The following is a 24,039-nucleotide window of genomic DNA, read 5'->3' on the forward strand; positions in this document are numbered from 1 at the left end:
GGTCCTGGATGGCAGGCAGCTTTGCCCCAGTGATGTACTGGGCCGTACACACTACCCTCTGAAGTGCCTTGCGGTTGGAGGCCGAGCAATTGCCGTACCAGGCAGTGATGCAATCGGTCAGGATGCTCTCAACCGGTCAGGATGCTCTCAACAGACGTGGAGGCCCTGGCACAGCTCCTGGTGTATATCCTTTTCTTTTAATAGGGTCATTTAAAGAAGACATTCTCTCTTGCAAACCACCAGAAACCTGGACAGCATGGGAGGATATTTTTTAAGTACTGGTCAAGATGTGTTGGTATCTATACTGATTGCGCAAAAGCCATGACAGGGAGACATAGTGGAGTTGCAACGCGTGTGCAAGCAGTGGCTCCTGATGCCACTTGGGTATACTGCAGTATCCACCGAGAGGCTTTTGCTGCTAGCTAGCTAACTAGCAACTTGACTAGCTAGCTTGTTCCAGTTAGTTTTCTCATCATGAATGAAGTGGGTAGTGGGCCTTCCGAGTGGCACAGTGGTCTAAGACACTGCATCGCAGTGCTAGAGGCGTCACTACAGATCCGTGTCGCAGCTGGCCGTGATCGGGAGAACCATGAGGTGGTGCACAATTTGCCCGCCGTTCGGGTTAGGGGAGGGTTTGGCTGATAAGGATGTCCTTGTCCCATCGCGTGCTAGCGACTCCTTGTGGCCAGTTGTACGGTGTTTCCTCCAACACATTGGTGCGACTGGCTTTTGGTTTAAGCGGGCAGTGTCTCAAGATGCAGTGTGCAAAACTGATAGAGACATAGCCCAAGTGACTTACAGCTGTAATCGCAGCAAAAGGTGGCGCTACAAAGTATTAACTTAAGGGGGCTGAATAATTTTGCACGCCCAATTTTTCCGTTTATGATTTGTTAAAAAAGTTTGAAATATCCAATAAATGTCGTTCCACTTCATGATTGTGTCCCACTTATTGTTGATTCTTCACAAAAAAATACAGTTTTATATCGTTATGTTTGAAGCCTGAAATGTGGCAAAAGGTCGCCAAGTTCAAGGGGGCCAAATACTTTCGCAAGGCACTGTATATATATATTTATATATATATATATACCGTGGGGCAAAAAAGTATTTAGTCAGCCACCAATTGTGCAAGTTCTCCCACTTAAAAAGATGAGAGAGGCCTGTAATTATCATCATAGGTACACTTCAACTTTGACAGACAAAATTAGAAAAAATCCAGAAAATCATATTGTAGGATTTTTTATGAATTTATTTGCAAATTATGGTGGAAAATAAATATTTGGTCAATACCAAAAGTTTATCTCAATACTTTGTTATATACCCTTTGTTGGCAATGACAGAGGTCAAACATTTTATGTAAGTCTTCACAAGGTTTTCACACACTGTTGCTGGTATTTTGGCCCATTCCTCCATGCAGATCTCCTCTAGAGCAGTGATGTTTTGGGGCTGTTGCTGGGCAACACAGACTTTCAACTTCCTCCAAAGATGTTCTATGGGGTTGAGATCTGGAGACTGGCTAGGCCACTCCAGGACCTTGAAATGCTTCTTACGTAGTCCCTCCTTTGTTGCCTGGGCGGTGTGTTTGGGATCATTGTCATGCTGAAAGACCCAGCCACGTTTCATCTTCAATGCCCTTGCTGATGGAAGGAGGTTTTCACTCAAAATCTCACGATACATAGCCCCATTCATTATTTTCTTTACACGGATCAGTCGTCCTGGTCCCTTTGCAGAAGAACAGCCCCAAAGCATGATGTTTCTTCCCCCATGCTTCACAGTAGGTATGGTGTTCTTTGGATGCAACTCAGCATTCTTTGTCCTCCAAACACGACGAGTTGAGTTTTTACCAAAAAGTTCTATTTTGGTTTCATCTGCCCATATGACATTCTCCCAATCTTCTTCTGGATCATCCAAATGCTCTCTAGTAAACTTCAGACGGGCCTGGACATGTACTGGCTTAAGCAGGGGGACACGTCTGGCACTGCAGGATTTGAGTCCCTGGCGGCGTAGTGTGTTACTGACGGTAGGCTTTGTTACTTTGGTCCCAGCTCTCTGCAGGTCATTCACTAGGTCCCCCTGTGTGGTTCTGGGATTTTTGCTCACCGTTCTTGTGATCATTTTGACCCACGGAGTGAGATCTTGCGTGGAGCCCCAGATCGAGGGAGATTATCAGTGATCTTGTATGTCTTCCATTTCCTAATAATTGCTCCCACAGTTGATTTCTTCAAACCAAGCTGCTTACCTATTGCAGATTCAGTCTTCACAGCCTGGTGCAGGTCTACAATTTTGTTTCTGGTGTCCTTTGACAGCTCTTTGGTCTTGGATATAGTGGAGTTTGGAGTGTGACTGTTTGAGGTTGTGGACAGGTGTCTTTTATACTGATAACAAGTTCAAACAGGTGCCATTAATACAGGTAACGAGTGGAGGATAGAGGAGCCCTTTAAAGAAGCTGTTACAGGTCTGTGAGAGCCAGAAATCTTGCTTGTTTGTAGGTGACCAAATACTTATTTTCCACCATAATTTGCAAATAAATTTATTTAAAATCCTACAGTGTAATTTTCTAGATTTCCCTGATATTGACCCTTTTCACCTAGTGATAGAAATGTTTTTAGTAGTTGGCATATGAACGAATGTGGAATCAAGTATCTCAAGTAAGCAAGCCAAGCTGTCCTTAGTGTCTTCACAGAACTGCATTACCTTAGTTTACCTTTTCCTTTCGTATCTGTCAAGCTGTCTAAAATCAAACGTTTTTCAACTAGCATAGTGAAATGAAAAATATTTACACCCAGAAGATCTTACGCCCCTTTTTTTTCAGATGGCGGATGGATGGAGAGGTTTTTGTAATGCGAATGAAACCCTGTGTGATAAGCACACTTTGTTATGGTAATGAGGTCGTACGGTGGATGACAGCCCATTGGCTCTGCCACAGCGCCATCCTGCCATCTGCCATCCTCCTCAGGATCCAGTGCTTTTGTTATCTCCGCTTGGCAGCTGGAGATGGAGCTCTGAAGAAATGGAGGGAGGCGTACTGTAGGCACAGGCCCCCAAACAGATTCCATAGTCTGAATAGAAAGAGAAATGTGTTTGTCTGGTTTTTAAAGCTGCAGAATTTCCTGCGGAGAAATGCGATGTGTTATTAGTGCTTTTTGGGCAACTGTAGGCAGGGGATCCAACTATGTGAATGCTATTTATGGACTTATCCTGGATTTTGTGTGTTTAATCTTGTATTTTAACTGTTTATTGTGCCTTGTGTGGAGTGTTGTGTAATGGTTTATGTGTAGATGCCTGGTTCCATGCAATGTCAGGGTTAATCTGTAGGGGTATTGGCTGTTTTATCACTGCCTCCTTTCATTTGTCAAATGGAGGTGTCTATAATGTAACAAAGTAACTCCTGTCCTGTGTGTGTTTATCTACTTATTCTTCACAACTAATGACAATATCACCTCTGTGCAGCTGCTACACTGCTGTATTCAAGGACGCTGGGTTGACTTACAGTCTGGGGTAGAATACTGGCTACACAACGATTAAAAATGATGTACGTACCCTCTATGTGCTCTGTGTTAGACCCCACCAATGTGGCTTTGAGCTGCAGGCCCATTCACTTCGTCGTTCAGCTGGCCTAAACGTTCCACCTTTCATTATCTTCCTCTTCCCTCCTTGGGAGTCCCACTCTGCTCCGGAGAGGTAGCTGTGTGTTTCTGTCTGTGTGTGCGTGCGCGTGTGTGCGCGCGAGCGTGTGTCTCCGTCCTGACACAGTGGGAGTCCAGCCACAGCTGTGCTAATCACTTCTAGAAAAACAGTATCCCTGGCAATCACCACAGAGCTGTGATGGATAGGCTGAATGATTGGAAAGAAGTGGCAGGGGGACCCGGCTGCTGTCCAACCCAGTCTGCTCGCTGCTGTTGAACCCCTTCCTACATGCTGTAGTCGAACAGTCCCTGTAGAACCACACTTAGTCCACTGTGGTCTGTCTCTGTCTGCTCCATCCATCCGTTCACCACTGATAGGTCCTTAGGATAGACCCAGGATCGGGATCCTTTACATTCGGTAGTTGCTTTCATGAATGTTTTGGCTAGCTTTCAAAATCAATGAAAATCACAGTTGGACTTCAGTAAGAAGGGCTGATTATTTGTTGAAGCATCAGACTTGCTCACAGTTTTAAAACCTGTATTCTCAAGTCTGGATGACCAACATTGAGTGATGCACGAACATCATATGCTATACAGGATATTATTATTACCTTAGTGGACCTATCTGCAGCTGCTATGTCCTTAGCATAGACATGTGTAATGTATGTCTTTTTAGCTAAGTTGTCCCTGCATATTGGTGTTCGGGATGTGTTCAGACCCTCCAAACTATAGAATAGAAGGATTGATAGTCATTGGAAATGCTTCCATGAGGAAAACCCCCCCCCACATCACTATAAACTCTTAATGCACATACCTCAACCATATCTAACGAGGCCTTTCATGCCGACCATGCCGTTGTTAACTTCCGTTACATAATCCCAGTATCCCAGTCAGAATCGTCCAGGTGGGACAGCAGTTGAAAGTTGCTCTTTGTCAGAAAGGTCCAGCAATTGGCTTTTGTGCTCTATACCTCAAGGTGTACGAAAGGGTCAACTCATAGGTGTTGCAGTTTGATCATAAAGAATCCATAATTTTTCCCTCAATATATTTCAGACTGTACCTTTTCGTCCCCTTGATGTTGAGCTACTGTTTCATTTTAAGACCCCCTACTTAGCCGAAAGGATTCACCGGTGAATAAACAAAGAGACAGTTAGTGACAGTGCTGCCAAACTCTCCCAGGGTATTTCACTCAAATCTGATTCCATTTTCTGTCATCTCCCAGGAGTGAAGACTAGGCAGTGAATACGAATGAGGTTACCTTATCTTGGCAGACGGAATTTTGTTTGATTAGCTCGCTCTAGCATAAAACATTCTAATGAAATGATAACACTTGACAGAGCCTCCGGTTAGTTCCTCTTTTGCTCAACGGAAAATCTTACCCTTTTATGTTGAAGTAGTTTTCATTTTTGCCCAGAAACCAAAACACAGAATTCTAAATATAACCTAATAGTATACAGATTGAATTGAAAAGTACATACACTAGATATACTGTATACACTATATCAAATAAAGATTAAAGCCGAATGTTAAATCCCTCAAAAGCTGAGCTCCGTTGATGGAAGCATCCCCAGGAGGAAGCAGAGGAATCGATAGGCATCATTGATACTGGCTGCTTTGATGTCATGTTTCTCCCAGCTCGATCCCCTGTCCCTCAGATACCTGCTGGCTGTCCCAGCATCCAGACCTGTCTCTCTCTATCTTTGTGATTGTCACTCACTCTCTGTCTGTCTGTCTCTGTTTCTGAGAAATATAGTGAATAGTGAGTGGCCATGTCTAGTGAATGTGGGATTCAAATCAAACCAAACTTTATTTGTCACATACGCCGAATACAACAAGTGTAGACCTTACAGTGAAATGCTTACTTACAAGCCCTTAACCAACAATGCAGTTCAAGAAGAGTTAGGAAAATATTTTCCAAGTAGACTAATGTAAAAAATAATAATAAAAAGTAACACAATAAGAACAACAATAATGACGCTACATACAGGTACTGAGTCAGTGTACAGAGGTACAGGTTAGTTGAGGTATTTGTACATGCAGGTAGGGGTGAAGTGACTATGCATAGATAATAAACAGCGAGTAGCAGCAGTGTACAAAAGGTGGGGGTCAATGTAAATTGTCTGGTGGCTATTTTATTAATTGTTCAGCAGTCGTATGGCTTTGGGGTAGAAGCTGTTAAGGGGCCTTTTGGTCCTAGACTTGGCGCTCCGGTACCGCTTGCCGTGCGGTAGCAGAGAAAACAGTCTAACTTGGGTGACTGAAGTCTCTGACAATTTTATGGGCTTTCCTCTGACACCGCCTACTATATAGGTCCTGGATGGCTTGGCCCCAGTGATGTACTGAGCCGTTCGCACTACCCTGTGTAGCGCCTTACAGTCAGATGCCGAGCAGTTGCCATACCAGGCGGTGATGCAGATCTGGGGACCCATACCAAATCTTTTAGTCTCCCGAGAGGGACAAGGTTTTGTCGTGCCCTCTTCTTGACTGTCTTGGTATGTTTGGATCATGATAGTTCTTTGGTGATGTGGACATCAAGGAACTTGAAACTCTCTACCCTCTCCACTACAGCCCCATCGATGTTACTGGGGTTCTGTTTGGCTTGCCTTTTCCTGTAGTCCACTATCAGCTCCTTTGTCTTGCACACACTGAGGGAGAGGTTGTTGTCCTTGCACCACACTGTCAGTTCTCTGACCTCCTCCTTATAGACCGTCTCGTCATTGTCGGTGATCAGGCCTACCACAGTTGTATCATCAGCAAACTTAATGATGGTGTTAGGGTCGTGTTTGGCCACGCAGTTATGGGTGAACATGGAGAACAGGAGGGGACTAAGTACACACCCCTGAGGTGCCCCAGTGTTGAGGATCAGCGTAGCAGACGTGTTGTTGCCTACTCTTACCACCTGGAGGCGGACAGTCAGGAAGTCCAGGATCCCGTTGCAGAGGGAGGTTTAGTCCCAGAGTCCTTAGCTTAGTGATGAGCTTCGTGCGCACTATGGTGTTGAACGCTGAGCTGTAGTCAATGAACAGCATTCTCACATAGGTGTTTTGTTTTGTCCAGGTGAGAAAGCGCAGTGTAGTGTGCGATTGAGATTTCATCATCTGTGGATCTGTTGGGGCGGAATGCGAATTGGAGTGGGTTATGACCAGCATTTCAAAGTACTTCATGGCTACCGATGTGAGTGCCATGGGGTGGTAATCATTTAGGCAGGTTACCTTCACTTCCTTGGGCACAGGGACTATGGTGGTCTGCTTGAAACATGTAGGTATTACAGACTCGGTCAGGGAGAGGTTGAAAATGTCAATGATGACACTTGACAGTTGGTCCACGCATGCTTTGAGTACACATCCTGGTAATCCATCTGGCCCAGCGGCTTTGTGAATGTTGACCTGTTAAAAGATTTTGCTCACATCGGCTACCGTGAGCATTATCACACACTCATCCAGAACAGCTGGTGCTCTCTTGCATGCTTCAGTGTTGCTTGTCTTGAAGTGAGCATAAAAGGCATGGTAGGCTCGCGTCACTGGGCAGCTCGCGTCTGTGTTTCCCTTTGTAGTCTGTAACAGTTTTCAAGCCCTGCCACATCCGACGAGTTTCAGAGTCGGTGTATTAGGATTCATTCTTAATCCTGTATTGACGCTTTGCTTGTTTGATGGTTTGTCTGACGGCATAGCGGGATTTCTTATAAGCGTCCGGATTAGTCTCCCGCTCCTTGATAGCGGCAGCTCAAGCCTTTAACTCGATGCGAATGTTGCATGTAATCCATGGCTTCTGGTTGGGGTATGTATGTACAGTCACTGTGGGGATGATGTCGTCGATGCACTTGTCTGTGCTAGCAAAACAGTCCTGTAGTGTAGCATTCGCGTCATCTGACCACTTCCGTATTGAGCGAGTCACTGGTACTTCCTGCTTTGTTTTTGCAGGAACCAGGAGGATAGAATTATGATCAGATTTGCCAAATGGAGGGCGGGGGGACAGCTTTGTATGCATCTCTGTGTGTGGAGTAAAGGTGGTCTATAATTTTTTTTCGCCTGGTTGCACATGTTACATGCTGGTAAAAAGTTGGTAAAACTGATTTAAATTTGCAATGCATTAAAGTCCCCGGCCCCTAGGAGCGCCACTTCAGGATGAGCATTTTCCTCTTTGCTTATGGCCTTATAGTGTTGGTTGGATGCGGTCTTAGTGCCAGCTTCGTCTGTGGTGGTAAATACACGGCTACGAATAATAGAGATGTGTCAGGCATAGGTGTATAGGTGGCAGGGAAGTCAGGTGCAGGAGAGTCAAACGGAGTGTAAAATGGAGTCTTTTAATAAAGTCCACGTAACATGCTCCATAACACTAAAATGTACATACATAAACAAACATTGGGTACGAGGACCCGACGCGCACCTATACAACATGAAACTACACTGACAATAAAACAATCTCTGACAAAGACATGAGGGGGAAACAGAGGGTTAAATACACAACAGGTAATGAATGGGATTGAAAACAGGTGTGTGGGAAGACCAGACAAAACCAATGGAAAATGAAAAATGGATCAATGATGGCTAGAAGACCGGTGACGTCGAACGCCGAGCACCGCCCGAATAAGGAGAGAGACAAGATGAGAAATCTCTTGGTAGATATTGTGGTCTACAGCGTATCATAAGGTATTCTACCTCAGGCGAGCAATACCTCAAAACGTATTTAATATTAGACATTGCGCACCAGCTGTTATTGGCAAATAGACACACACCCCCACCAGAGGAAGTGTCTCTGTTCTGCTGGTGCATGGAAAATCGCGCTAGCTCTATATTGTCCGTATCGTCGTTCAGCCACATCTCGGTGAAACATAAGATATAACAGTTTTTAATGTCCCGTTGGTAGGATAATCTTAATTGTAGGTAATCAATTTATTTTTCCAATGATTGCACGTTAGCAAGAAGAACGGATGGCATTGGGAGTTTACTAGCTCGCCTACAGATTCTCAGAATGCTGCCCAATCTGCGGCCCCTTTTCCTGCATCTGTTCTTCACGCAAAAGCGTGGATCTGTGCCTTTTCCAGTGAAAGCAGTATATCCTTCTTATTCTTCCAGTCCGCGGTGAAAAATCGCTGTTCTGATGTCCAGAAGTTATTTTCTTGTCATGAGAGACGGTAGCAGCAACATTATGTACACAATAAGTTTAAAAAAATAAGTTACACAAAACAGAAAAAATACGAACAAAATAGCTAACAAAATAGCACGATTGGTTGAGAGAATGTAAAACATCAGCCGTGTTCTACGGCACCATCTTAAATTCAGTTCCTTTATCACTGTATTACCTTTGTTTGTATCAACATGGTCTCTTCTCACTAGGAGAGGAGTAATATAGAAGGTGTGTGAGAAGATATAGGGGTTTGTAACCTGCATCGATTGGGTAGGGGACAAGGGGTGGAGTGCGACATATTGATGCACACAACAAGGCCTTGATATTCTTTGTGGTTGCACCCAGTAATGTGTCCCAGATGTGCTGCAAAGAGTCTTGGGAGAGAGAGTTTTACCAGTGAGATCATCCTCGTGGTCCAGACATGCACGGGCATCCTTCTGCCTCTGGGAGCCTCTGACTGCTGACTGTGACACTCTATAATTATGTGGTTCTATTCAGAACTACTTTGAGACATTTGTAACAGAAGAGAGATTCAATTTACTGAGGTGTGGACTTTTCCAACCAAATATCCTGATAGCCATCACTGTTGGCCAGGAGAGGCGAAACAAGCCACAATGAGACATTTTATGTAATCCATGGTCAATTTTCTTGGAAGCGAGGGAGGGTTTTTTCCAAAACCATTATTTCCCCCTATCACTATGTGCTGACAGAGCAGTTATCAGAGCCGACCAATAATGTGAGTCGCTTCCCTTTCCACCGGAGGACACAGGACTACAGGCAGCCGTGTGAAATCCATTCATGGCACAACAAAATAACACTAATGGAAAATTAATGATTATGATTGTGTTTCACTTTACGGGTAGAACATTATAAGCATCCAGCCAACATAGAGACATACCAGCCTGTGGGGACACTGATGTACAGAAGGTGGCCTGCTCTAAGTAGACAGACGTAAGTCTTTCTCATACCAATATTTTACACAGTACTTCAGACCAATAGTTTTGCTTCATCTGAAAATATCAGTTAGCAGGTTAGCAGTGGGTCAGGTTGAACCAATGGCTCAAAGTTATGAAGTAGTAGGCCTATCATTGGACTTTTCCACAGTGCAGTTTCCCAAGAGGAAGTCCTTATAGGGTATCAGCTACGAACAAATGCTGAGCCAGCATGCAGAGACAGTACAGGTAGAAAGTAGTGAGTGCATCAAACTATACTCTGTTAGTTTCTGCTGTTCGTTGCATTCTCTCTGCCTGTCTGCTGACCGTGAATCTCTCATTAGAGAAAGATCTGTGGAGGGCTGTCAGTCTGCCCTGGCTACCAAGGGAGATGTTGAACCCCTTTGAAAAGGATTGGTCTACAAACTTACAGTATACTGTTATCCCCTGGGATGGTGTGTGCGTGTCTGGGTGATTGTGGGTGAATGTGTGTGTGATTTATGTGTTAGTGAGTGTGTGTAAAGGGGGTTCTAGTAGCTATAGAAAATAACAAGTGTGTGTATTTCTCCTAAACTGCTGGACTGGAGTATTGTGGTCACACTGAGTATTGTGATCACACTGAGTATTGTGGTCACCCTGAGTATTGTGATCACACTGAGATAGCCCATCAGTCTACATGTACCTCTCTGAATGATACAAACAAAGAAACAGACTTTACATTCATATACATGACTCAATCCCTTCTGCAACAGATAGATACATGACCAGTGAGCACAGTAGACGTTTCGAGCCCTGAGGCTCCCAATATTAGGCCATAGCTCTGTATATACACAGCTGATCCCCTGGTTTGACCTATCACATACATATTTATTCTACTCTTGTCTGCTTACAGAAATATTGATCCACCCAAAGATCATTGGAGCGAAAAGACAGATGGGGAGAAAGGGAGTGAGAGAGAGGCGGAGAGTGAGAGAAAGAGAAAGGGAAAGAAAGAAGAATACATACTCTATAAATTAAAAAGTATGTGGACACCCTTCCGAATTAGTGGATTTGGCTATTTCAGCCACACACGTTGCTGACAGGTGTATAAAATCGAGCACACTGCCACGCAATCTCCATACACAAAAATTGGCAGTAGAATGGCCTTACTGAAGAGCACAGTGACTTTCATCGTGGCGTCGTCATAGGATGCCACCTTTCCAACAAGTCATTTAGTCAAATTTCTGCCCTGCTGCAGTAGAGCTCCCCCGGTTTGGGGAAGGCCCTTTCCTGTTTCAGCATGTCAATCCCCCCGTGCACAAAGCGAGGTCCATCCAGAAATTGTTTGTCAAGATGTGGAAGAACTTGACTGGCCTGCACAGAGCCCTGACCTCAACCCCATCAAACACCTTTTAGATGAATTTGAACAGTGACTGCGAGCCAGACCTAGTCACCCAACATCAGTGCCCGACCTCAGTAATGCTAGCTGAATGGAAGCAAGTCTTCCCAGACGAGTGGAGGCTGTTATAGCAGCAAAGGAGGGACCATCTCCATATTAATTTCAAGAACTTTAAAAGTTTCTTCAAGTGCAGTCACAAAAACCATCAAGCGCTATGATGAAACTGGCTCTCATGAGGACTGCCACAGGAAAGGAAGACCCAGAGTTAACTCTGCTGCAGAGGGATAAGTTCATTTAGAGTTACCAGCCTCAGCAATTGCAGCCCAAATAAATGCTTCACAGAGTTCAAGTAACAGACACATCTCAACATCAACTGTTCATTGGAGACTGCGTGAATCAGGCCTTCGTGGTCGAATTGCTGCAAAGAAACCACTACTAAAGGACACCATGAAGAAAAATAGACTTTCTTGGGCCAAGAAACATGAGCAATGGACATTAGACCGGTGGAAATGTATCCTTTGGTCTGGAGTCCAAATTTGATATTTTATGGTTCCAACCGCCGTGTCTTTGTGAGACGCGGTGTGGGTCAACAGATGATCTCCGCATGTGTATTTCCCACCGTAAAGCATGGAAGAGGTGTTATGGTGTGGGGGTGCTTTGGTGGAGACACTGTCTGTGATTTATTTAGAATTCAAGGCATAATTAACCAGCATGGCAACTACAGCATTCTGCAGTGATACGCCATCCCATCTGGTTTGGGCTTAGTGGGACTATCATTTGTTTTTCAACAGGACAATGACCCAGCACACCTCCAGGCTGTGTAAGGGCTATTTGACCAAGAGGGAGAGTGGAGTGCGGCATCAGATGACCTGGCCTCCACAATTCCCCGACCTCAACCCAATTGAGATGGTTTGGGATGAGTCGGACGGTGGAGTGAAGGAAAAGTAGCCAACAACTGCTCAGCATATGTGGGATGTCCTTCAAGACTGTTGGAAAAGCATTCCAGGTAAAGCTGATTGAGAGATTGTCAATACTGTGCAAAGGTGTCATCAAGGCAAAGGGTGGCTATTTGAGGAATCTCAAATATATTTTGATTCGATTTTTTGGTTACTACATGATTCCATATGTGTTATTTCATAGTTTGATGTCTTCACTATTATTCTACAACGTAGAAAATATTACAAATAAAGAAACACCCTTGAATGAGTAGGTTTTCTAAAACATTTTACCGGTTGTGTATGTAACTCTTAGACCTCCAATCTCTCAGCTCTACTGAACAGTAGCAGTGCCAGACGCTGCATAGTGCTTGCACAATGAGAGCTGTGTGTGTGTGTGTGTGTGTGTGTGTGTGTGTGTGTGTGTGTGTGTGTGTGTGTGTGTGTGTGTGTGTGTGTGTGTGTGTGTGTGTGTGTGTGTGTGTGTGTGTGTGTGTGTGTGTGTGTGTGTGTGACTGAGCTGTGTGCTGACTGGGGGCTCTGCTTTAACAAACCTAACACATTGGTAAGTCTAAGAGCTGGCTGGTTTGGGAGTGTGTAAAATATTTGAGCTATTTTCACAATTATCAGCGCCGCTGCTGGCTTTAGCTTGAAAAGGTTGGGTTTTGATGAATAATCAAGTTATGGGTGTGTCGAGGCTTGGCCCCTCACTGGCCACGTGCTCCGTAGCTAAATATGTGGTTGTTTCAAGTTGTGTATTTACAGTCATTTATGCATTGCCTTGGAATCAATTCCAATTCTAATGTTAGTCCATTATCGTTTGTTAAACAGCTTCTAGAAGCAAAATAACAAAATGTAGACCTCTCCCATCTTTGCTAAATATGTTAACTTGAACCTGTTTGCAGTCCACATTGTTTCAAAGCAATTGCATAGCTTCAATATGGAAAACATTTACATAGCATTCACACTGATATAGTGGCTAGGCCTACTGTAAAATGCATTATGGCTGAGTATGAACATGCCACACTGAGTCAATAAGCAAGATTAAATGCATTATTGATAAGGTCTAAGAAGCGAATAATTCAAATCAAATTCTAAACTAAATGAAACAACAACTTGTATTAAATAGGCTATGTCGAAATACAGTTACAGGCGCCATAATTGCTTCCATGGGCATATACTGTCATATTAAAACAACGCAGACTCTGGAGAGTTATTACGCACATCCAAACTTTTCACAGTAGCTGGACAAAGATTAACGAGAACGGGAGAATGTCCACTCATCTTTATACTCAGCCCAAAATATAATGTTTTGCATTATCTTATTGGAACCATTTTTACAGATTGCGTTCACACTTCTCTAGAAGTTGCCTTGCATGTGCACCGTGGACATACTCACCATGAAACCAGGACAGGGAATCAATCTAATAAGTTCGCTTGTTTTTTTTTTTAATTTTTGTTTAATCTTTGTCCAAACCAATCTTTTTTTTAACAACAACGTATACATGTAAAATGTAATGATGTCATAAAATCGTCAGCATAAAAAGCCAGACTATGGTTTGCAACTGCACATGGGGACAAAGATCGTACTTTCTGGTCTGATGAAACAAAAATAGAACTGTTTGGCCATAATGACCATCGTTATGTTAGGAGGTAAAAGGGGGAGGCTTGCAAGCCGAAAAACACCATCCCAACCATGAAGCAAGGGGGTGGCAGCATCATATTATGCGGGTGCTTTGCTGCAGGAGGGACTGGTGCTCATCACAAAGTAGATAGCACCATGAGGAAGGTTACATTATGTGGATATATTGAAGCAACTCAAGACATCAGTGAGGTTTTACAGTATTGTCAGATTGTACAGATTGTTTCGACTCCAAAGAGAGGGAGGATAACCTACAATGTGAAATGAGTTTTGCATTCTCCCAACCAGGGTTATGCTGGCTCTACAGTATCTGACTTGAAACTTCTTTCCCTCCACATCAGCAGAGGTTATTGGTGTGGCATTGCTTGCTAAAATCTCTCCTGTGAGTTTCGATTCTTTAGAGGAATGCAAGTACATACAGGCTGGCTTCACATGGCACCTGCAAGCAGCAATTCTGTATCGCTGCATGACTAAACCAGGCAAGGCCTGTACCACTGGAGCCCAGACACAGTGACAGCCAGTTAGAGCCATGCCTGAGACATGAGCTCTCAGCAGTGTCTCACTCACCTGGTCCCAGATCTGTTTGCACTGTCTTACTAACTCCTGTGGCCATTGTCATGCATGTTAGCACAAACAGATCTGGGACGGGGGCAGGCTCGTGTCTCTAGTTTCTCTTCAATGGCAACAACAACCACTTCGCTTCCAAGTTCCAGGCCAAGTCTGCAATGAGCAAATTGCTGTGGTCTGATGGGCTTTTTTTTGTTTCTATGGTAGGAACAGCTCTTTTCCTTGCTTGCTCTGACTGCTTCTTCAACAGCACAATCATCTTAATTGAAGTTGATGAAATTCTTTGTTGGCGCTCAGCAGGAGTCTGAGGCCTTATACTGTAGCTAGAGGGGGGGGAATCAGGCCAAGCTCTCTGACATTGGCTTTACATTCTGATTCAGACTCTCTGCTGTACAGCTTCTTCAACTTTGTGAACGTTTATTTGAACAATTACTGCCCACGTCAGAACCAGCCAGTTTTATTTAGTGACAATTTATATCAGGGGATAATAATGGAATGTCTGTTCTCCTTTGTTGTTTTGTCTTTTTGATTTGAACCTCGCCCTGAGTTGCTATTCAGTCGGACATCCTTTTCAGGTTGAGTTTGAAACCTTTAGGAAAATGTGAAATCACGCATTAGGTTTTTAATGAGTTTAGCAGCTAACCATGGCGCGTGCACCAGTCTTAATCCAGCAGACCTGCTCAATGTTCATGAGTTTCCTGGTAATTGTGATTACTCTCTGATTCCGTACACTCCTGATACAAGGCCTTCTACAGTATATCGGGAGAAAGCACCCCAAGTATTAATGAATTCTCACTCTTAATTTGAGCCAACTTTCTACAGCAGGAAAATGATCCTGCAGCAACAGAAAACGTTAATTGTTACGTGGATTTGTAATCAATGGACATTTATGTAGGATTCTATCAGGGAAAATCAAGTCTGAAATTTCAAGGTGGATACTACAAACTTCAGAAGCCTTTTTAAAACCTCACTACAAGTGTTACATTTCCTACATTGCAGGAAAGTCATCCTGCAACGGGGTGATCAAATTAAGATCCTACATCTGTACGCACAATAGGCTACATGTAAAGTGGAATACTTTAATTTTCCCTATCCTCTAAGCTTCTACCACTCAACTGGAAATAGTTTTGTGTGTCTCTATGGCTCGGCAGCCATAGCTGTGTCTCTATATTTATAGGCCATTTTAACAAACTGTAAAACTGGCTTCTCATAGATCTCAATACACCTTGCACTGCAGCCTTGATAAACTGCCATTTGCCACGAGGGACAACCTTGTCCTTGTATCTTAACCACTTACTGCCACCGACACATTGTTATTGGAGCACAGATGTTAGCAGACACTTCTGGAGTTGGGGGGGGGGACAATGGATGAAACATAATAAAATGAAAATACTTTCCCCCGCCGCCACGGCCACCGTGGCTGCCGCTGCCTGGATGGAGAATAACATTATGATGTTAGCTCCAGGTAAGGGAATAGATTTATGTCTAGGGATGCCTGAGTGAATACTACAGAGTGTAGCAGGAGAGGTTACATTCCGTCTGAGCTCTCTCTTCATACATGTTGCATCTGAATGAGACAAGGCATTAAGAAACATGCATTGTTACAACCCATTGAGAAAGAAATACATTTGCAAGTGGGGTGAAGTGTGGGACCTAGACAGTGCCAGGCTTACCAACTGGAATTTATATTCCCTCTTTAGGTTAAATAAATATTCATAGGAAAGCATCCTCTATCATTTGAAATACATGGATAGCCTCTAACATATGAATCTGCTGTTAGGATTCAGAGCAATGAATAAAACTAGCGGTAATCAGGCATTTGAAATGTCCAGCTCTCCCTCATTCCATGTCCGTAGGTAAGTGGAGCTGGGGTAGGGGAGCTAGTGGAGGCAGATGGTGCTGTCACCTGTAATGCACGTCCACTGATAGATGGCCACCTGGGCCAATGTAGCCCCACAAAGCTATTGTAACTGCTGTGTTGTGTTGTTTTTATGACACATCAAATCAGAGAGGCACACAGACTGGATAATGTTCAGCTCTCGGTTAACTAGGCGTGTTCTCCACCTCCAGTACAACTTTGGCCATGCTAATCCTACACCCTTAACCTGAAATGTTTATTCTATCCCCGCGGGACAACGTTTGATGAAATCGGTCCTCGGGACCCCTAGGGGTGCACGTTTTGGTTTTTGCCCAAAGCTTGATGATTAGTTTGATGATTAGCTTGACGATTAGTTGGTTATTTGAATCAGCTGTGTAGTGCTAGGGCAGATGCCAAAACGTGCCCCCCTAGGGGTCGCGAGGACTACGTTTGGGAAACCCTGCCATAGGAGAGCCCTTTTAGTAGCCCTTTTTGGTCCAGGTATAATCCCATTTTGGTTCCTGGTAGAAAGAACCCTTTTAGTAGCCCTTTTTGGTCCAGGTATAATCACCATTTTGGTTCCTGGTAGAAAGAACCCTTTTGGGTTCTATTAAGAACCCTTTCTACAGAGGAATCTACATGGAACCCAAAAGGGTTCTGCCTGAAACCAAAAAGGGTTATACCTGGAACCAAAAAGGGTTTTCCTACTGGTACAGCCGAAGAAGCGCTGTTGGAACCCTTTTTTCTAAAAGTGTATTCGTGTTAATGGTATCATATTGGGAGTAAAATCAACCTCAAAATACTCCATTTGTGTTATTGGTTTAAGATCAAGATAGTCCACTCGTCAGAATCAGGCCTGTCCATGAGATGACAGAAAGAGAAGTTACTAATCTGAGTTCCAAAGCACCATGATCTTCATACAACAATGTTTCAGGCGCACCAGATCTCGAAGGAAACTTTGGGATCTGTATTCCTATTAAATGAAGTACTAACCATGGGACACGATGTGGTGCTTATCCTTTTCCATTCTTTGTGGGCACATACACATTAAACCAGGCAACATTTTCGGTAATCTGCGGTCCGGAGTCGCGACCACAGCTAGGGAGAGAGAAAATAGTCTCTCGTACTGTAGCAGCGCTCCTGGAAAAAATAGACTTTTCTTAATAAAGATCCAGCCAAGCCCAGACATCATTAGATATGTCAGAGCACGAATAGGACCTAAACACCACTTTAACTGCTTGTAGAAGCTCTTTCTAAATTAGGTGGGGTGGGGGGGGGGGAACTCCGCAAATTATAGGATAATAGTTTTCTCTCATTAATGTGATATGCAGAGAGATTCTCCTCTGACATGTGCTTGGTTTGTTCTGCTTCGCTGAAATGCCAGACATTTTATAGCTGAAATCTAATAAAATGCTTTAGTCCCCTACAATTAGCTTTAGATGTTATTTCCCACTGTAGGGAAAAGTATTGGTTTGCTAGGAATATACTGCTGGCGTGATTGGAAGCGACTGGAATATACAATTCCCTCTCAAGACAAGATGGCTTATGTTTTGCATGTACAGTACAGTTCTTTACTCTGACAGATAGTTGTTTTCTCCACATCGGTTGTTGATAAGAACATATTTTACGTTATTTTATGTTATTTTATTTTATATTTTATATAACATATCTGTTTTTATGTTGAAGAGAGATTAATGAAATGTTGTGCTGCATGCTATTCTGTTAAAAGACATAAGTGCCGAGCATGTTACCCAGATCACTATTTGATTCCAGCAACTGTGTGAGTATGTGTGTGGGTACATGCGTGAGTGTGTGAACCCGAACAAAATCTTAATCTCTCATGCGGTGTTCTGTGATGACTACAGTACCAGTCAAAAGTGGGGACAAACCTACTCATTCAATGGTTTTTCCTTATTGTTCCTATTTTCTACATTGTAGAGTAATAGTGAAAACATCAAACTATGAAGTAACACATATGGAATCATGTAGTAACCAAAAAAGCTAATCAAAAGAGATTCTTCAAAGTAGCCACCCTTTGCCTTGATGACAGCTTTGCACACTCTTGGCATTCTCTCAACCAGTTTCACCTGGAATGCTTTTCCAACAGTCTTGAAAAAGTTCCCACATATGCTGAGCACTTGTTGGCTGCTTTTCCTTCACTCTGCGGTCCAACTAATCCCAAACTATCTCAATTGGGCTGAGGTCAGGTGATTGTGGAGGCCAGGTCATCTGATGAGGCACTCTATCACTTTGCGTCTTGGTCAAATAGCCCTTACACAGCCTGGAGGTGTTGGGTCGTTGTCCTGTTGAAAAACAAATGATAATCCCACTAAGCACAAACCAGATGGGATGGCGTATCACTGCAGAATGTGTGCCTTGAATTCTAAATAAATCAGTTTCACCAGCAAAGCACCCCCACACCATCACACCTCCTCCTCCATGCTTCACGGTGGGAACCACACATGCTGAAATCATCCGTTTCACCTACTCTGCGTCTCACAAAGACATGGCGGTTGGAACCAAAATCTCAGACCAAAGGACAAATGGCTGCAATCTGAGGTGCAGTTAACTCTAATGAACTTATCCTCTGCAGCAGAGGGAACTCTGGGTCTTCCTTTCCTGTGGTGGTCCTCATGAGAGCCAGTTTTATCATAGCGCTTATTTGAGCTGTTCTTGTCGTAACATGGACCAAGTGTGAACCAAGTAGAGCTATCAGGGATATCAGCTGTATTTTCTATACCTTTATTTAACTAGGCAAGTCAGTTAAGAACAAATTCTTAATTACAATGACGGCCTAGGAACAGTGGGTTAACTGCCTTGTTCAGGGGCAGAACGACAGATTTTTACCTTGTCAGCTCGGGGATTCGATCTTGCAACCTTTCAGCTAGTCCAACGCTATAACCACTAGGCTACCTACCTTCTCTACCTTGTCCCAACACAACTGATTGGCTGAAACGCATGAAGAAGGAAAGAAATTCCACAAATTAACTTTTAACAAACACCTGTTAATTGAAATGCATTCCATGTGACTACCTCATGAAGCTGGTTGAGTGAATGCCAAGAGTGTGTAAAGCTGTCATCAGGGCAAAAAAAACTTTTTGGTTACTACATGATTCCATATGTGTTACTTCATTGTTTGATATCTTCACTATTATGTAGAAAATACTAAAAATAAAGGAAAACCCTTAAATGAGTAGGTGTGTCCACACTTTTGACTGGTATTTATTGAGGAGTAGGCTCCTACATCACAGGTTTCTTTCCCAGTAGAAGTGCTCCCTCTGCCTCTGGAGTGTCTTGCACCTCTAAGAACTTGGCAGAGAGAATTGCAATTTGCCATCCGTTATCTCCATCTTTCACCCTAGCCCATAGAGAACACAGTAGGCCTGGGTTGTAGACCTCATCACTCTCCTCTCATTCCCCTCCAAGCCCCCAGGGTAGTAGGGCCTCCCTCTCTGTGGGGAGATGGAGCATATTATCTCCTTCACCTTATCTCCACCATTACCTCCCTCTCCCCAACCTGTTGTTTGACCACCGAGATCTCTTCTTTGGAAGACTCATGCTATCCTGTGTCTCAATTATCACAGGTGTAAGTCTGACACTAAGCTCTAGCGTATTGCAGTAGCTTTTGTTTGCTCTAGCAGACAGCTGGATGACTTGTGTTTGTGTTGCAGTATGCGTCCGTGTGGAGTGAAGTGAATGGACCCCAGCACTGTGTTGAAATCTAGGTTAGGAGAGTTGCATCACATTGGATGTTCTTCTTGTTGTGCCTGTAATGGATCCTTCCATTACTGGCTGTGTATCTTTGCTCTCACCGGGTTGTTCCTTTGTTCTGCTAAGTTTGAATCACGTCTAAGAGAGGCTTCATTCTGTTTTGCCTCACAAAACAACCTGTTTTCAAAGACCGACTCATCTCCCTGGAATGTGTATCTTGGTGATTACAACAACTATTGCCATAATTACTTCACAGACAATGTTCCAGAGTAAACCCCTTCAGGAGAAAAATGAAGAGAATGACGCTCCTGGGAGTGGCAGAGAGGCTGGATGTGGAGAGCGGAGAGGAATGCAGGATTCATCCTCAGAATACCTCTGGAATGTGGCCAGTTTAGGACCAAAACCTTATTGCCTGTAAAAAAAACAACAACATGTTTGTCCCTGCAGTATTTGATATGATTAATCTGTTTATGGACATGATGATACCCAGCCTTTTATGTTCCTATAATTAGTTTCCTATAAAATAGTCAATTCCAGTGAGGTGATTCTGTACATTAGCAACCAAGTCTCATGCACCAGTTAACACGCTGGTGTAACATGTGCTAATAAAATAACCCGACAACCCAATGCTATGCCAGGAACAACAGGCTACGAATCTCACAACACTCATTAACATGTACAAAACGATCCCCCAAGTATTCAATCTTGAAGCACAATATTTCTAACCGTTGTAAAATATTATTTTGTGTTTGGAACATTAGATTTTTTTTTAATGCTTTATAATCATGCATTCTCTTTGCACAGCATTTTGGTATGTTTTACCTTCCTCTTTAGGATCTACCCAAAAGTGTTTTAGTCAGAACGTTGAACTAAAATGAAAAATGTTCTCCAGACAATCTCCCCCCCTGATGATTAAGATGTAGACGAAATATGAATCAAGAATGCCACGATTTGTGTATGAATTTACATATCAGAATGAATACTTCAAACAGCTCATGGATGATTTGGATGTGTTTTTAGGGTGAGGTACAGAATAGTTCATGTGCTGCACCATGTTATCTACAGATGAAAAAAGGGAACAAAAGTAGAAGAAATGTCCCGTTGAACATGAGTTTGGATGATCCTCTTATTGTTGTATGACGACGGGTTCTTTGTTGTGTGCGTGCGGTAGCTGTGGTTAGGCTTTGGGAAAGCATGTAGGTGTAGAGAAGACTGTAGGTGTAGAGAAGGAGCTTTGTTAAATGTGAATATTATATGGGTCTGTGTGTTGGTGCTGGACCACATTCGTTATTTCTACGAACCTCACTCAGAATGCACACTTTGAGCTCTGAGAGGGAGAGTCAAACTGGCAGAGAAATTGCTCTGATTACATTCTAGAGAGAGAGAGAGAAAGTATGAATTCCATCCCTTCTAGACAAATTCCCGGACAAAAGGTTTCACTGTAATAGTGAAGGAATAAATTTGCCGGTAGAAAACCTAAACAGTATATTTTACCTCTCAGCTTCCCTATCAAATCAAAAAAATTCAAGCAGACAACCTCAGAAAATTAACAACAATGAAAAATGGTTTGATGAAGAATGCAAAATCCTAAGAAAGAAATTGAAAAACATATCCAACCAAAAACATAGATGCTCAGAAAACCTGAGCCTACGCATTCACTAAAACAATATAGAAATACACTACGGAAAAAGAAGGAACAGCACGTCAGAAATCGGCTCAGTGTAATTGAAGAATCCATAGACTCTAACCACTTCTGGGGAAATTGGAAAACACTAAACAAACAGCAACACAAAGAGTTATCTATCCAAAATGGAGATGTATGGATAAACCACTTCTCCAATCTTTTTGGCTCTATAAAAAAGAACAAAGAACAAACAGCAAACAGCAAAAACATATACATGATCATATGCAAATCTTAGAATCAACTATTAAAGACTACCAGAACCCACTGCATTATCCAATTACATTGAATGAACTACAAGACAAAATACAAACTATCCAACAAAAAAGGCCTGATGGAAGATGGTATACTAAATTAAATGAAAAAATATACAGACCACAAATTCCAATGGGCTATACTTAAACTCTTTAACATCATCCTGGCATCTTCCCCAATATTTGGAACCAAGGATGGATCACAAAAATGGAGACAAATTTGACCCCAATAATTACCGGAAGATATGCGTCAAACAGCAACCTTGGGAAAATTCTCTGCATTACCATTAACACTTGCAGACTCGTACACAGACTCGTACTCAGCTAAAACAATGTACTTAGCAAATGTCAAATTGGCTTTTATATATATATAAATTGGCCAGGGCACTAGATCAGTCTGCAGCACCCAGCCTCACCCTGCTAGAATCTGTTATAGAACCCATTCACTTTGATGGCCATCTATACCATCAAAAGGAACACTAAATTCTACAAACCAATTAGGATCTGGAAAAAAATTACTTAAATCAGTTATATAACCCATTGCTCTTTATGGTTGTGAGGTCTGGTGTCCACTCAACAACCAATAATTCACTGAATGGGACAAACACCAAATTGAGACTGCATGCAGAATTCTGCAAAAATATCCTCTGTGTACAATGTAAAACACCAAATAATGTGCAGAGCAGAATTAGGCCGCTACCCGCTAATTATCAAAATCCAGAAAAGAGCCATTCAATTCTACAACCACCAAAGGAATCCATTTCTAAACCTTCCATAACAAAGCCATCACCTACAGAGAGATGAACCTGAAGAAGACCTGCCTCTCAAGCACACTGCCCAAAAAAATCAATGGAAACTGAGCTGCACTTCCTAACCTCCTGCCAAATGAATGACCATATTATTTCCCTCAGATCATACAGACCCACAAAGAATTCAATTTTATTCTCCAGTTTTGATAAACTCCCATATCTTTTGGGTGAAATACCTGAGTGTGCCATCACAGCAGCAAGATGTGTGACCTGTTGCCACAAGAAAAAGGCAACCAATGAAGAACAAAGACCATTGTAAATACAACCTATATTTATGTGTATTTATTTTCAAGTTTGTACTTTAACTATTTGCACATCATTACAAAACTGTATATAGACATAATATGACACTTGAAAGGTCTATTATTAATGTAATGTTTACTGTACATTTTTATTGTTTATTTCACTTTTGTTTATGACCTATGTCACTTTTATTTTCTTTGGCAATGTTAACATATGTTTCCCATGACAACAAAGCCCCTGAAATTGAATTGAGAGAGGCGCTGCTTCACAGCAGGAGGCTGTTTTGGCTCTTTCTTTTTGGAGCTCCTCCCTTCGTCTGTCTTCCATCGTCACCCCTCATCCAGTTAGATAGCGGCACCACTGGGTCCGACGATGCACTGGTGTCCTGCTGGGTCTGACGCAGGGCCTCGGTAATAACCATGGAGCTGTGTGTAAACGTGCAACAGCCAATCACAATATGCCCAGGCCCTAAGGTGGTAGACTGATGTCACCCCCCTCCCTGATATCACTCGACTGCTTCAACCAAATGTAGGAACATAAAAGGCTGAGTATCATAATGTCCATAAACAGATTAATCGCATCAAAGACACCCATGGTCATATACAGTAACGTAAAAATCATTTATTTTTTAAATACCGGTAGTTCTAATCCCAAGCAATTTAATATCAGTGTTGAACAACAGCATAGTCATACAGCACAGGTAACACCTATTCACTAGACACAATTGAGTCGGTCCAATGCCACAAACACAACATTGATTCTTCTGTTCTATGCATGTACAGATCTGGCCCTAGACTTTCGAGCAACATTTTAAGCAACATTTCGAAATTGCCTCTTGTTTATTCTACAATTCTAACTCTCAACAGCGAGTTGAGACCTAGTAAGTTGAGTGCCCCCCCCCCCCCCCCCCCCACAAAAAAAGAAATGTGGGGTCGGTGCCCCCTAGAGGCCGCGGGGCTCTAAGCAGTCGCTAATGTCACTTTTATTCTTGGGGCCGGCTCTGTGTGTGTGTTTTCTTTTTGGGGGGAGGGGATTGTGCATGCAGCACCACCATTCAACTGTAAATGTCTTTGTGTAGTTATCCTTCAATTGGAAAGGAACTTGTTGATTTCTGTATTAACTGAGTGGATGACACATTTTGAACACAGCCAGACAGCATCTTAATGATCGCCCTCACAAACACCCACTTAGTACACTAATATATTTTATGTACAGTGCATCTAAGGTGCAATCTGAAGAACAAAGGAGTATTGAACTACCACAGATTCCTACCACATAT

At 42.9% G+C, this 24,039-nt stretch overlaps 1 protein-coding gene across 1 annotated transcript in view; it reads left to right on the forward strand.

The window, feature by feature from the left end:
• Window positions 1-24,039, forward strand: part of LOC135505742 (SAM and SH3 domain-containing protein 1-like) — a 315,449-nt gene that overhangs the window by 109,211 nt on the left and 182,199 nt on the right. The window lies entirely within an intron of this gene.

This window comes from Oncorhynchus masou, chromosome 19 (assembly GCF_036934945.1).
Source record: "Oncorhynchus masou masou isolate Uvic2021 chromosome 19, UVic_Omas_1.1, whole genome shotgun sequence".
Taxonomy (NCBI): Eukaryota; Metazoa; Chordata; class Actinopteri; order Salmoniformes; family Salmonidae; genus Oncorhynchus; species Oncorhynchus masou.